Raw genomic sequence first — 13,504 nt, 5'->3', positions numbered from 1 at the left:
ACAGCAAGCAGTGAGCGTGCATGTGTGTGTGTGTGTGACTGTGTGAGTGTGTGTGAGTGAAGAGACAGAGAAGCAGAGAAAATCGAATGAATCCTGCAAATAAGTAGTCAAACTAAGAGAGTTTGAAACATGCTCTCCAATTTTACCCTGGCTATTCATGATGCAGCGCGCTCACAATCAGCTCAGTGTTGCGCTGGGAGTTCTGTGTTAGCCTCACATCAGGACTGCGCAGCTAGCTCCAGCAGATGTGTGCATCTGCCAGCGAGCCCTCCCTCCTGCAGCTGTACGGCTGTGGGCTGGCTGTGTGTGTATGTATGTGTGTCAGTGTGTGTGTGTGTGTGTGTGTGTGTGTGTGTGTGTGTGTGTGTGTGTGTGTGTGTGTGTGTGTGTGTGTGTGTGTGCGCGGTTGGGCTGGGGGCCAGCAGGCAGTAAACCCACAGTAGAGGCCCTGACAGTCCAATGCTTGCCACGTAGCAGCGACGTAACTCCACAGGAGAGGAAACTAGCAAAAAGGATATCTATATTCTCTCTGTGGCTCCTGTGCATGTGCAGAAAATAATGGAGGGAAACTAAGTTAGTCTATGTCTCAGAGTCCAAACATAGGCGATGCAAAAACTCACACACTTTGTGACACTGTCAGAGTCACAGACACTGATGTTTCGAACAATTACATCAGCCAGGACCACCAAACTCCCTCCTTCCTGTTTTCCTCCAACTGAGAGCGCTGTAGTAATACAGATGTTCAAGATCTGTTTCCACTAACTGGTGACCGCACATGCACAACAAAATAATTTAGCGACAGTCACAAACAAGAACCCACCCCGCCCTCATCATCATTAGAACTGATGTCATTACTTCCATCAGCCTCCTCAATGTCTCGAGCATCATGCTACCTTCATGATGTTAGTGCCAACATCTTTATCTTCACTATTCCTGTCAATATGCCAGTGTGCCTTAAGATACTGGTGTTGGTGTGTGTTTAATACAGAGGAAGTGGCTATTCTCCCACAAGCACATGAACATGACTCACTCCTCTTCATGGCAGTGCTTCAAGATTTTCCTTCTCCTTTTGTCCTTTTCTCCCCCTCGTCCCTCTCTTTCTCTCTCTCTCTCTCTTTTTCTTCCTGTCCCCCGTCCTCCTGTCCCACCAAAGTTCAGACTTTTCTCCATCAGATCAAGAGAGGCTGACGGCTGAACGCTCTGCAGCCAAGAGAGATCACAGCAAACCCCCTCCCTAACACCTTGAATCTCCAAGGCTCAGTCTGGCCACACACATGGAGGCTAGTCCGACAAGCCAGGAGACTAGAGTTGGGCAGACTGGTGGAGAATGTAACAGGCTGTGGAGATGCACACATGCCATCTTGGGGCAGGCTTGGCATGGCTTGACAATATTGTTAAATAAGAGCAGTTCAAAGTCTGTTCAAGGATTGTTAAAGATTCAGTTGTATATCTCCAATACCAATATGTTTCTTTGGTGGGCAAAGCTAATTTGAACCCTACTGTCCTTTATCTCCTTTAAGTGCTGAAGATGTGCAAGTTATTGAGGCAAGATATAGACACACAGACATACAAGCATGGAATTGAAAGCCTTTATGGCATTGAAAGTCAAACAAAAGGTACAAAGGAAGCGGAAAAACAAGACTAGATTGGGAGAAAAGCTATAGTCCTTCATGTGTTTTACATATATTCCAATGTGTGACTTTTTTCTGACAAACACACACATAAAATCCCAATAGGATGCACACTGCGGGCTCTCAGGATGCCTAACATGCACGTCACACTGACATTCCTTTACATGCAAGGCGCGACAATATTATGCTAGCATGACATAATGCAGCAGCAGCTCTGCATTAGCTCCACAGCCTCATTCATGTCTCTTCTATACATCCTCCTCTAAGTCTTTCTTTTTTATTGCTGTGTAATGCAGTTGGTTCCACGTAACACAGGCCTTCTGTAATATGTGATGCTTTTGCCTGCAGAGCTGGATATTCTTCCAAGTTTACGCTCAGATAAGGCAGCGTTTGTGTTGTATATGACTTTGGTGGTTGCACGGATTTCACAAGAAAGGACGAGTGACCAATGAGCATTAGTTACACTTTGTTTTTATACACACCATTGCTTAGCCTTCCTCTACTTCCTGATCTCCTCCTCTACTCCTATTCTGTGCGAATCCAGCTTTAACCTGCTTCCCTCTTCCTCGCTTGTCCCCCCTTGTCGTAGCAATATTGGCCCTATATCCCAAACAACCCCTCAGCCTTCAAAAGACAGCCGCCCATTCAGAAGGTTTTGGGGTAGGGTGGGGGAAGAGCTTGGCGCTGGCTTGGGGAATGGTGAGGGGAGGGATTGGGGGGGGTGGGGGGGCAGGATTCTCATTCCCGCTAAATTGTCCCACATGGCTGAGCGTGCTTAGTTTAAACAAACACAGCCACTTCCTCCTCACTGCGCACATCGGCACACAGACACAGGCCATACACACCCACATAAACACACACCAATTGGACGCAAAGGCATGCTTGAACTTCATTACACAAAAACAAGCATATGGGCACACGTATAAACACACATACACGCAATACGTTGTATACCTTGGCAGCCACGGACAATGCTTTCTGTCTTGCACTCCCGCTTGTAAACTTGCAGCTGAGCGCGGACTGCCTGCACAGCAACACACCGCAGGGCTGAAGATTACTTACAGTTCCTCATGATGGACACTTTTACATGCATATTCAGCATGTTTGGTGTATGATTTGGCCTCTGGTTACACCGAGTCTAAAAAAGGGGAATCTTTTGTGGGGCTTTAACTGTACAATCCACAATAAACATTGCAGCTAATGGGTCCCTGGAGTCAAACCCCAAAACCCAAACTCTTACCGCAGAAGGAGACTCTGACACAATGTGTGTGTGCGCGTGTGTGTACAAAAGTGTGTCCAGATAGTCAGAGAGACAGGAGAGAGATGGAAATATGCATGTGTCTATTTTGCCTGGTTTAATCTCTAATTGTATATCACTTGTCAGGGGCAATTTAATTAATTCACCCTACTAGCATGCGAAAAGAAGAAAAAAAAGTTACTAAGTTTAGCATATTTATATTACTGAGTGCTTCTGAAATTGCTTTTACAGAAAATGATGGGAATTCATTTAAGTTTTTTTCACTTTTCTGAAATGGGACAGAAGAAGATGTGTGCCAACGTGAACCAAATTTCCTTGAACTATTTTATTTATAATGAAACCACAAGGTCGCTCAAAGTCAGAGAACTACAAAACCGCCAATATTTTAGGGTTCCTTAAAATTGAGAATTTGCTGCTTGTTCTTTGTATTACTTCATGGACTTTTTTACTTTTCAATGGAAAGACATTAGATGATGTCACTTTGTTTTATAGGACATTTTTTGTGTTGTTTTCTGATAATCGATCAATATAGACAACTAGTAACTCATTTAACAAGGTGACACTCCAATATATCAAAGTCTAAATAGCTGGTTTGAAGATCGAGGTGCATGACTGGCAGGCAGTACATAAAGTGAGTGTATTTACAGAAGTTCAAAGTCCACTTTTGTTGTTCTACCTCTGCTGTTAAGTTGACTGTAAAGACCCGCTTACCTCTGCATTCCCATGTATTTTAATGCAATGACCTACAATCACTGTAATCAGCTCAGCATTACAAGCAGCCTGTAAAGAGGAGTGAAGGAGGACAATAAGCCCACATTCACTGCCAGAGGACCTGCTGCCGCCCAGGCCTGCACACACAGCATGTCTCTGCCTCTAAAGCCCAGCTCCATCAGGGCTGCATGCCATGAGTCTTAATTAAGACAGCTATGCCAAGTCAAGAAGTGATCTCTCTCTCTCTCTCTCTCTCTCTCTCTCTCTCTCATAGATGGATGCACAAACTCACATTCTTGGATGGACAAGCCCGTAGACATAGACAAACCACCAAGAGACATTCAGATCATCAGTTTTATGGGCCATGAAAAAGCTTGCTCAGTGGGTGGTGTGTGTGTGTGTGTAAACGACTATTTAGTCACACCTACATGAGAAACCAGTCTCCTCTCAAAGACAAGACAACAACCGACTGAGTGTCAGAGAGGTACACACACACACACACACACACACACACACACACACACACACACACACACACACACACACACACACACACACACACACACACACACACACACACACACACACACACACACACACACACACACACACACACACACACACACACGTGTGAACGGTACTTTGCATGCTTAATTCCATGATTAACTAACCGTAATGTTCATAAATGTACGTGTGTATGCGTGTGTGCATATTTAGAGAGCAGGCAGCAGTGTTTAATCCATTAGAAGAAAAATGAAATGGGCTGAAAAATCAGAAAGGACACTTCTAGGAATAGCAAGCCAATGGAAAGTGTACGTACAATCACTTGCTCCCCTCACATCAAACACACACACACACATACACTTATAACACCCCTCCCCACAGACTAAGGTCACAAGGTCACATTCCTCCTCCTCAATCGGCCTCAGGATTTCACACACTGGTTCAGGGATGTGGGTAGTGTAGTGTGTTTGGGGTGTCTCAGTGATTTGTGGGGGGTCCCGGCTTGAGGGCAAGGAGGGAAATGACAATGCCTAACTATTCATCGCCTTAAACATCACTGTGATGGTTAATGTTTTAAAGTTGGACAAGCCTTTGGGAAATATCTAACAATGGATGAAGTCCATAAGCGTCTTCTAAACTATTAGCCTTGCGGAAATGTGCAGCGAATGGCAAAAGAAAGGAGAAGGAGAAATTACAGGTATGTGGAGCCGCGACGGGCAGTGGAGGAGACAGGGTGAGAGGAGGGGTCGAAGTGTGTCTGCAAGCCCTGGAGGGAGGAGGGTGGGGGGGAAGGAGAAGGAACGGGAAGGAGGAGGGTGGTTAAACTTGGGAAAGCAATAAAACATGTGGCTTTGCATTAAAAAAAAACACCTACTTCCTCCTTAAGCGGTACCCTCAAAACCTGGTCTTGCATAAGCCTCAACATGTGACACACACATATATACACAACACTCAGAAAGAAGGATACTTGGTGTACTGGTTCCAATTCCAGATCCAACCAAATAATAATTAAGAAATGTAACCAGCTTCAGGCTCTGTTCCACACCTCAACACACACACAAACTCCAGCCCACAGCAGACACTTGAGATACACACTCAAAACGCTCACAGTCAGGCATAAAAACAGCCATTAACCACTGGCGGAACTTTCCATGGGCCTGCCAACTAGCAACACCAACACGCCTGGCATGCTAATGCAGGCACGTAAAGTAAACTCTGTGTGTGTGTATGTTTCATGCATGTGTGTAAGGTCGGAGCTCTGTGTGTGTGTGTGTGTGTGTGTGTGTGTGTGTGTGTGTGTGCACAGGTGCATGCTTGATCTTTTCGACCAGCCAACCACACACACACAAACACACACCAGTGGGCAGCTCTTCAGCAAGCTATTTTCTATGGATGATGCCCTCGAGGACCTGAGCAAGGGCCCGGGCAGCGGGGCGCTACTCATCTCTGAATTTCATCTAGCTTTTCTGCAATAACCTCACCAACTGACAAGACTTGATCGCATAATTTCTGGATTCTCAACACGTCCCTTTTTTGTCATCATCATTTAATTTCATCGTCTCGTCTTATTCTCAAATGTCACTCCTGTCTCTTTTCTCTCTCAGTGATGTCTCTACTGCAGACACACAGATGCTGTCAAGACCTTTTAAATGACACCAAGCGATGAGAAATGAATCAAATCGGCAAACAGAGAACTGAGAGTTTTTGGTTGACTTTGACCAAGTTTAAATCAAAACGTTACACTCTCTTGGACAATGAAACACTAAGAAATATCGGAAATGTTGATTACAACACACCAAAGTAGCTCTTTTCAACCCTAAATTGGTATTATGAGTTTGTAATTTTTGTCCAACCAACAATCTAAGACCAACCAAATGAATATTCGATTACTGTCAGATAATCAAAGTTAAAAAAACAGCAACATTTGATTACTGAAACATTAATGAATAATGAAAAAGGATATCATTTACTTTTCTGACAGGAATCAAATTGATGAATCAACTTATATCTTAAACTAATTATGTAATTATTGTTCCCTTTCCAAAAACCTATGCAAATTATTCCACTGTTGAAATATTTTAAAGATTGTAACTATTTTGTTTGCAAACGTTGAAGAAAGCTGAGAACTTCGTTGACCTTCGATGAGAATCCTTGAGGAGTTTTGTTTGATTTATTCCCAGCAATGATAGTCGGGCAGAGATGACATTACCTTTCTCCAAATGTCAGATCTCTTATTTTGAAATGAAACTTGTAAAACCAGGGGACAGAAGTGAGAGGTGAGAAGATGATAGGAAGGGAGAGAAAAGGAAAGGAGAGGGCAGTGGGAAAGGAGAGGGGAGGGGGGAGACGGGGAGGGGAGAAGTTGAAAGGCTTCTTTTATCTTCTTCTAAATCAACTGTCAACAATGCAGGAAATTATCAAGGGAGACAAAAAAAAGCGGAGACGGGGTTCTGGAGAACGAAAGAGGAAGGGAAGGAGGGAGGAAGGGAGGGAGGGGAGCAGAAAGAAAGAGAGGAGGAGGGCAAACATTACAGCTCGGTGCCAAGCAAACATGAGATGCTGGGATACTTCAACAAAAAGCCAACGTCCATACGGGAGAAAAGAAACACAGAGGAACAGAGGGAGGGAGCGAGCAACAGAGAGACAGTTAGGTAACACACAAGAAGCTGGGAAACGGAAAGTGAAAGCATTAAACAGCAGCTGTCCACAAGCAGCTGTCATGTGATAGGACACAAAAGAAGATTCTGTTTAGGGCTTCACACCACGCACGCAGCTCCCGTTTACCTGGCCTGCAGGTGATGTTTGACTGAAATACAAGCGTGTGAGTCACAGCAGTTTAATCAAATAGAAAACTATCGTAAAAGTCAAGTTGTTCAGTCGTAAAAATGACAAAACAAATAAAAGAGCTTCACTCAAATCTGCAAGCTTGTCAGTTTTTGAACAAATAGTCAGCCTGATTCCCAGTATGAGATTTTAGATGTATATGTTTTATTCTTATTGTATTTGTCCTTTTTTGAATGCTTTAACACTTATAATGAACTGGAAAGACTAGTAAATGGACATTAATTTATTGGCAGATATTTTGTTGATTGATCCACAGATACCTTTTTAGCACAAAGATTACAAACATTAGTGGTTTCAGTTTATTCCTTGTACCAATTTGCTGGTTCTTTTCCACGTATAATAGTTAAGTCAATATCTTTAGGACTGGTGATTGGATTAAGAAAAATATACTTCAATAAGCCACGTTAGGACATTTTAATGGATGTTTTAAACTATTTTCTGACATTTATGATGAAAATGATTCATGGAGTAAGCCGGGAAATAAATGGCGGTTTTATCTGTTCACTATTGCAAGGAGAGTTCTGTCAGCTTAATGATGGCACTTGTTTTTAATATAAATGAAACATGGGGTTGGTGTACCCTCTACAGTTCCCCCTGCACTCCATCATATGACACGGCAGCCGATAGGACAGTTTTCCAAAAAAATACGGTATCATCACAGGGAGATGAGTGAGTGAGTGATTTACTGTGCATCTTCAGGGACAAGACGAAGAGAAACTTAAGAAAATCTCCTCCTGCACACCAGCCGTCGACCCCTTGACCTCAGAGGAAGAAAAACGCCTCCACACATCCAACCTAACAATAAGCAAAGCCTTCTATCACAGACAAGGAAGCAGGAAGCTGCTCGTTCACTTGATTAAACCACACCTCTGTTACAGTAATAGTGAAGGCAGCAGTCTTTCTGGGAAGAACACCTGTTGCATTTAAAGAAACAGATGGTACAACTGAAAGCACAATTTATGCAAACTTCAGACATAGTTTCGCACTCTACAAAGTAGTGGTGTGCCAATTATCATCCCAGATATGGGCCGCTTATGGGAGCCATCTGGAACAATTTAAGAGTTATTGTCAGTACATGCAAAGGGAATTCTTGGATGATTATTTGCAGACTTAGAGGTAAATAGGTGTTTATTTTGTATCTATACAAGCTGAGCATATTGAAAGCATTTACTTTGACATTTTCTGGAGCTTCAAAGGCATATGCAAGTGTTTTTAGTATCTGAAATCAACCCTTTCCTATACCTTCAGATGTATTTTGGATTCATTTATTACATGATAGGTTTAAAAAATGTCAGCCCAGTCAAAGAGACGTCCAAAATCCAAAGTAATTAGGTTGTTCATTGTCTAACCTGATCCCATACCCAAAGGGAATTTTGCCTGATAAAAAAGGCCAATTAATGGTGTTGGGTTTTGTTTCACTTACAAATATCAATGTATACCTTGCGCTATATACTGGGTTTTACCGGCACTCAGAAAGGTAGAGCAGCACTGCCAGTAACGTTACACCTAGTATCACAAGTTCTAAGTTACCACACACACACACACACACAGGGCCAACAACGATCTGCAAGGCGCTGTGGGTAGAAAGCAGAGAACCCAGATTATGACCAAGGGTAGACGGAGACAGATGCTGGCATCACGAGTCCTCATGAAACATGGGAACAACTTCCTCATTGCGCTTAGAATAACCTGTCTCCGATTATTAGAGGCAACACATAACCAGTCCTTCAAACCCGAGTGCCTTCAAGTCAATCAAAGTGCTTATTTTTATCAGCCTGAGGAGAAGATGGGTATGTCTTCTCAAGAAAACGATGTCTATTTATGCATGTCAGAGAAAGCACAATAAATTGACTTTCTAATGATATACTGTGAATTATTGGCAGTCATTCCCCTGTCCTTGTTCAGGCACTTGAGTGGAATAAAACAAACTGACAGACTGATTAAGTGGGATTATAACAAAGCAGCTGTAAAGTTACATTTACACCATGTGTAAGTAATGACGCACCATCACACGGAGCGACGCAGCGGAGTATGCTGTACCTGTTTGACAAAGCCGTAATGTGTACAGAGCACAGGACGTTACCTTATCTAAAGTGTCATTCAGCCCTTTGCCTATTCATGTATAAGACAGACAAGGCCAAAACAACAATGGCTACCCTCCTTCAACCTGACTCCAGTCTAAACACCGCTCTTTCTCTTCTGTTATATAATAGCAGCGTATTGGATTTTTCCTTTTTTTTAAACACAGAAAAAGGGGATTTTACAAGTGGCAGACTAGAAACTGGGGGAGGAAACTCACTTGCTTGCAATTGCATCAGTTTTGAGAGCAAATCCCTGCTTACATTATGCTATTGTAAATCGTCTAGCACCACATTCCTGGCTCTACAGACCGCCAACTCAACTCTTACAGTAAAAAATTAAATAAAAAAGCTCATTAAAAACATTAAAAATGCTGAATCCCAAGTTTTCTTCCAAACTTTTTATATAGTTTGCTTAGAATACAAGAAACACATAGCAGGGCTTTCGTAACTTTTTAAATGTCAGCCTGTGAGCTTTGTTTACATTCTTATTGTATTTAAAAGTTGCAGCCAAAGAGGCTTAACCCCATTCAGCTTGTGTTAAGAGGGATATGGTGTTATAAGAGCTTGACAAAACTGTTTTTTTATGATAATATGGATTGCACTTATCCTCTGTGGTCACCTGGAACTGAAGGCTACACAGGTACTCAGACCAACGTAGCTTTTTTCACTTTGTGGTGCCCAAATCCACAGTGCATTTTTTGCATGTAACACACTCGAGTTGCAGGCCGTGATAAACAATGTCTAACTGTAACCAAAGTAACAAAAAGAAACGTCCTGGGGCTGTAAAGGTGAGCCTTCCCAAACCTGAAATCCTGTTTTACTTTCCACATCTGGGTTGGGGTCTGAAAAACGTACCCTTGAGAAATGCTTTCATCTGAAGGGCTTGTCTCCATCTTTCCTACTTCCTAATGTCCATACCTTGACTTATTGTCCACGGTCCCTAAACTTTTGATGCTAAGACTTTTTGAAGCCTCTGACTTGTGGAAGCAAAATAAATTGCCCATTCATGCACCACAGAGAGAATTCCTTTGCTTTCACCTAAACCTAAACACACCTTTTCAGCGGGTAGCCAATCATTTTGTCCCCTCCTTACTAAAAAAAAAAGTCGGATATCAGTTTTTCACAGAAAAAAAATTACATGGCCACATCAGCCTTCCACCAAAGGAATTTCTTCTGACGTCATCTATTTGGGATCAGATTTCTCCCTCTCCTATTTCTCTCTTCCCTGAAAAAGTAACAGTGTGTGTGTGTGTTTGTGTGTGTTAGGTTATTTTTCCCCTAGCCTATATTCTCCAATGTGCCCACTGGATCCAGAGACCTCAGCAGGGGGGGATATGTGATTCTCAAATCATAGCCCCAATTACATAGCACCCCCCCCCCCCCCCTTCAACGCTCATATGGCAGCGTGACAATTAACAACTCACTCCTGTTATTACGACATATAACCACTAAAAAAAATGTGGCTTTCGAGTAATCTTTGGCATCTTAGATTTTCCGACCTATTGCTGGCATCCACATCTCCTGTCTCCTCTCCACTGATGGACTGAAGGACTTCTAATAGGGCACTGTCCTCTTATGTAGGTAAAGGGAAGGCAGGAAATCGATCGTTTCGAGCACGAGACCAATGTTTGATTTCCACGTCTGCATTAGAGAGGAGGCTGAGAGAGAGATTTGTCTTCCCTGCTCAAACAGACAGACACGTAGTCGTTTTCTGAGAGAGAGGGGGAGAGAGAGGGAGAGAGAGAGGGAGAGACTGACTGGCTGGAAGGAATGCTAGGATATGCTGGAGTTGGGATTTTTTTCCTCTCCAAAGCCTTTTTTCCTGCATTCTGCAATCGCACACAAACTCTATGGAAAGTGACTATAACACAGCCCCCTTTAAAATTTCCCAACAGTTATCCAATGCACAACAACCCCCTATAGTGTCAATTCAATGATTTCGCAACCCCCCCTCTGTCAAATTTTACTGCCTCAGCATCTTCCATTCCAACTTATTTTCCAGCTATAAAAGTGATCATTTCCTGACTTTCAGCAGCTACAACGCAACAGACTATTTCCACAATGCAAGTCCCAGAGCAATAACTGCATTTAGTTGCAGGAATGGGCAAAAGAGTGAAGCTTTTCTCCTGTTGCGCACTACTCCATCTGAAGTCCTCGGAGACAAAAACACATTCTTTCGTGAAAGCTGAGAAATCGGGACCACAAAGAGCACACTGCAAGCGCACACATTCACTCGACTCGTGTAAAGAACTAACACGATCAATCCCACCGTAAAGCTTTTAAGTTGTTGTTACAAAATAAACGGGAAAATGTGCCCAAAAGTTTCGTTTCACCCCCTTACACAGCAGCGAATCAGTTTTCCTTTTTCCTTTGCGCTGGCCAAGTGGCCCAGACTGCCGGCGTCAGCGCTCAGCTCTCCAAACTCCACACACACTCACACACACACGCACTTCTAAAACTTTTTCAACATCGACTTCATCGACCTCCATTACCGTTTTTTTGCGGGGTGGTGTCGTGCCGTTAAAGAAGTGTAAAGAGAACTCACCTCGCTGCAATAAAATAATCTTCAAACAGACGGAGCTGCGTGTTTTTTTATTCCCAGGGTCGGGTCTTGCCTGTCTGCTGGCGCGGCGCAACGGGTACTGGGAGACTCCGCCATGTCAATCAAAACGCGACGCACATGTAGGTCAGAGCCCGCCTCCTTTTACCGTAATATAGGGAGCCGAGCTGCTTCTTTACCTATGTGGCAGAAGAAATCCGCAGGCTCGTCTTTTCATGTAAAGTGGGTATTTTACAAGCAACAAAAACAAGGTGATTTTTTGTTATTTCTAACCTTTTTCTCTGTGTTTCTGAGGCAGTTTTACTTAGTAGGCTGTCTAAATATGTTTACAACGTATCAATATTTAAAAGTAAATCACTGTTTTTGTGGGATTTTTCTATTGATCGTGCCATATGAATAACAGTCATGAGATGTGTTTACAAATAATAATTTGTTGCCACTGATCAAACATAAGTATGCAAAGAAACATCAGTTTTGACACCCCACCATTTATTTTATCGTCAAGGGTGAACATGTTAGCAGGATTGTGGTGTCCTAAAGAATTTCTGCTATGTCAGCCCAAAAAGGTGGGTGAACTCTTCTCCAAATAAAACCAAGCTGATTCCAGTTTAGTCTGGTTAACGTGTGTCTTTCAAAATGACCCAGAATATCTTTGTACCATAAACCTTCAAAAGTAAATGACCTGCTAGACCTGTGTCACCTTGCTCACACTGGTCACTTTAATTTTATTACAACAACAAAAGAAATCTCTGTCCAAGTGCTTCCAATACAACTCAAACAACAGGCCAAAGTCCCTCTGGTGGCTGCACGGAAACCCACAGCTGACATGTCCAAGGGTTACAGGTCCGACCGACACTAAATAGAGACATCATGACCTGATTTATTCCCAATAGTTAAAATCAGTTAAATATGGCTGATTTTATTGCATATGGAAAGGGCAAAGAAAAAAAAATGTACCAGATATAAATATACAAAGAGTAAAATGAAATGGCATGTGACAAAAGTCTAGTGCAGTTTACTATGGGAATAAAGTAATGTAATAGGGTGTGTCTCCTAACACATTTACCTAATTCTTCTTTAGCTATGAACACTTCATGTCACAATGAATTTCTTACATTTCTTTAAACTCTATGCATATTATTGTTCGGTGCATTTGTCAACCCTTTACTCATAGCTGTGTCAAAAAAAGGCATGTCTACTATGCAGGGTAAGCTATAAGATTACTATTCAGCTTTATTCAACTGAATGCAGTACAGCACGGATACATGTATACACAGAGTGTTTATATCTGTGGAGACGTTTTCTCTGAGCGTGTTGGGGCCTAAATTAAGACATTAGCATCTACAAGTTCATGTCAGGATCAACGCCGTAAACCTGCCAATTGCTTTTGTGCAAAATGCATGGTTTGAATTACGAAACCACATAATGGCACTTGATGGAAAGACCTTCCCTAAATAAGTTCTCATGCATTTCAAAACTGATTGGGAATTAAAATTACAGAACAGATGCTATATAATTTAGAATATTCAACATCAAGTACATGTTTCACGTTAGTAACAAATTGAATGCTTACACCGTTTTGACTGATAACTATGGAGAGGTAAATTCAGTTCAGCAGACAATCAAAGTGAATCATGCACGACACAATAGCACTGTCATTAAACTGAATTTTGCCAATTTGTTCCCCAGACTGATCAATGTTAGCAATTCTTCAGTTGAGAACAATTGCTTCATTATTTAACATTAAGATAACAACAAGCAACATAAAGTACAAGGGCGAACAACAAGTTGTTGAAATAACAGAGGGTTTTTGGTCTGTTATGTACGTGTTTTTATCAGAGGATAATCAGCCTCTTTCTTTCTGTATTTTAAAACAAGCAGACACAGCCAAATACACTCATTGCCCCTTGGTTCT

At 42.3% G+C, this 13,504-nt stretch overlaps 1 protein-coding gene across 1 annotated transcript in view; it reads right to left on the bottom strand.

The window, feature by feature from the left end:
• The window catches only part of fndc3ba (fibronectin type III domain containing 3Ba), an 88,909-nt gene extending 77,239 nt beyond the window's left edge, over positions 1 to 11,670 (bottom strand). Inside the window, exon 1 of the mRNA XM_063909081.1 lies at positions 11,575 to 11,670. The gene's annotated coding sequence lies outside the window, so the exon portion shown is untranslated. The remainder of the gene's footprint in view (positions 1 to 11,574) is intronic.
• Between the last annotated feature and the right edge of the window lie 1,834 nt (positions 11,671 to 13,504).

Source organism: Eleginops maclovinus, chromosome 19, assembly GCF_036324505.1.
Source record: "Eleginops maclovinus isolate JMC-PN-2008 ecotype Puerto Natales chromosome 19, JC_Emac_rtc_rv5, whole genome shotgun sequence".
Classification (NCBI taxonomy): Eukaryota; Metazoa; Chordata; class Actinopteri; order Perciformes; family Eleginopidae; genus Eleginops; species Eleginops maclovinus.
Note: the sequence above shows the minus strand (reverse complement) of the source record. Positions and strands in the feature narration are given on the sequence as shown.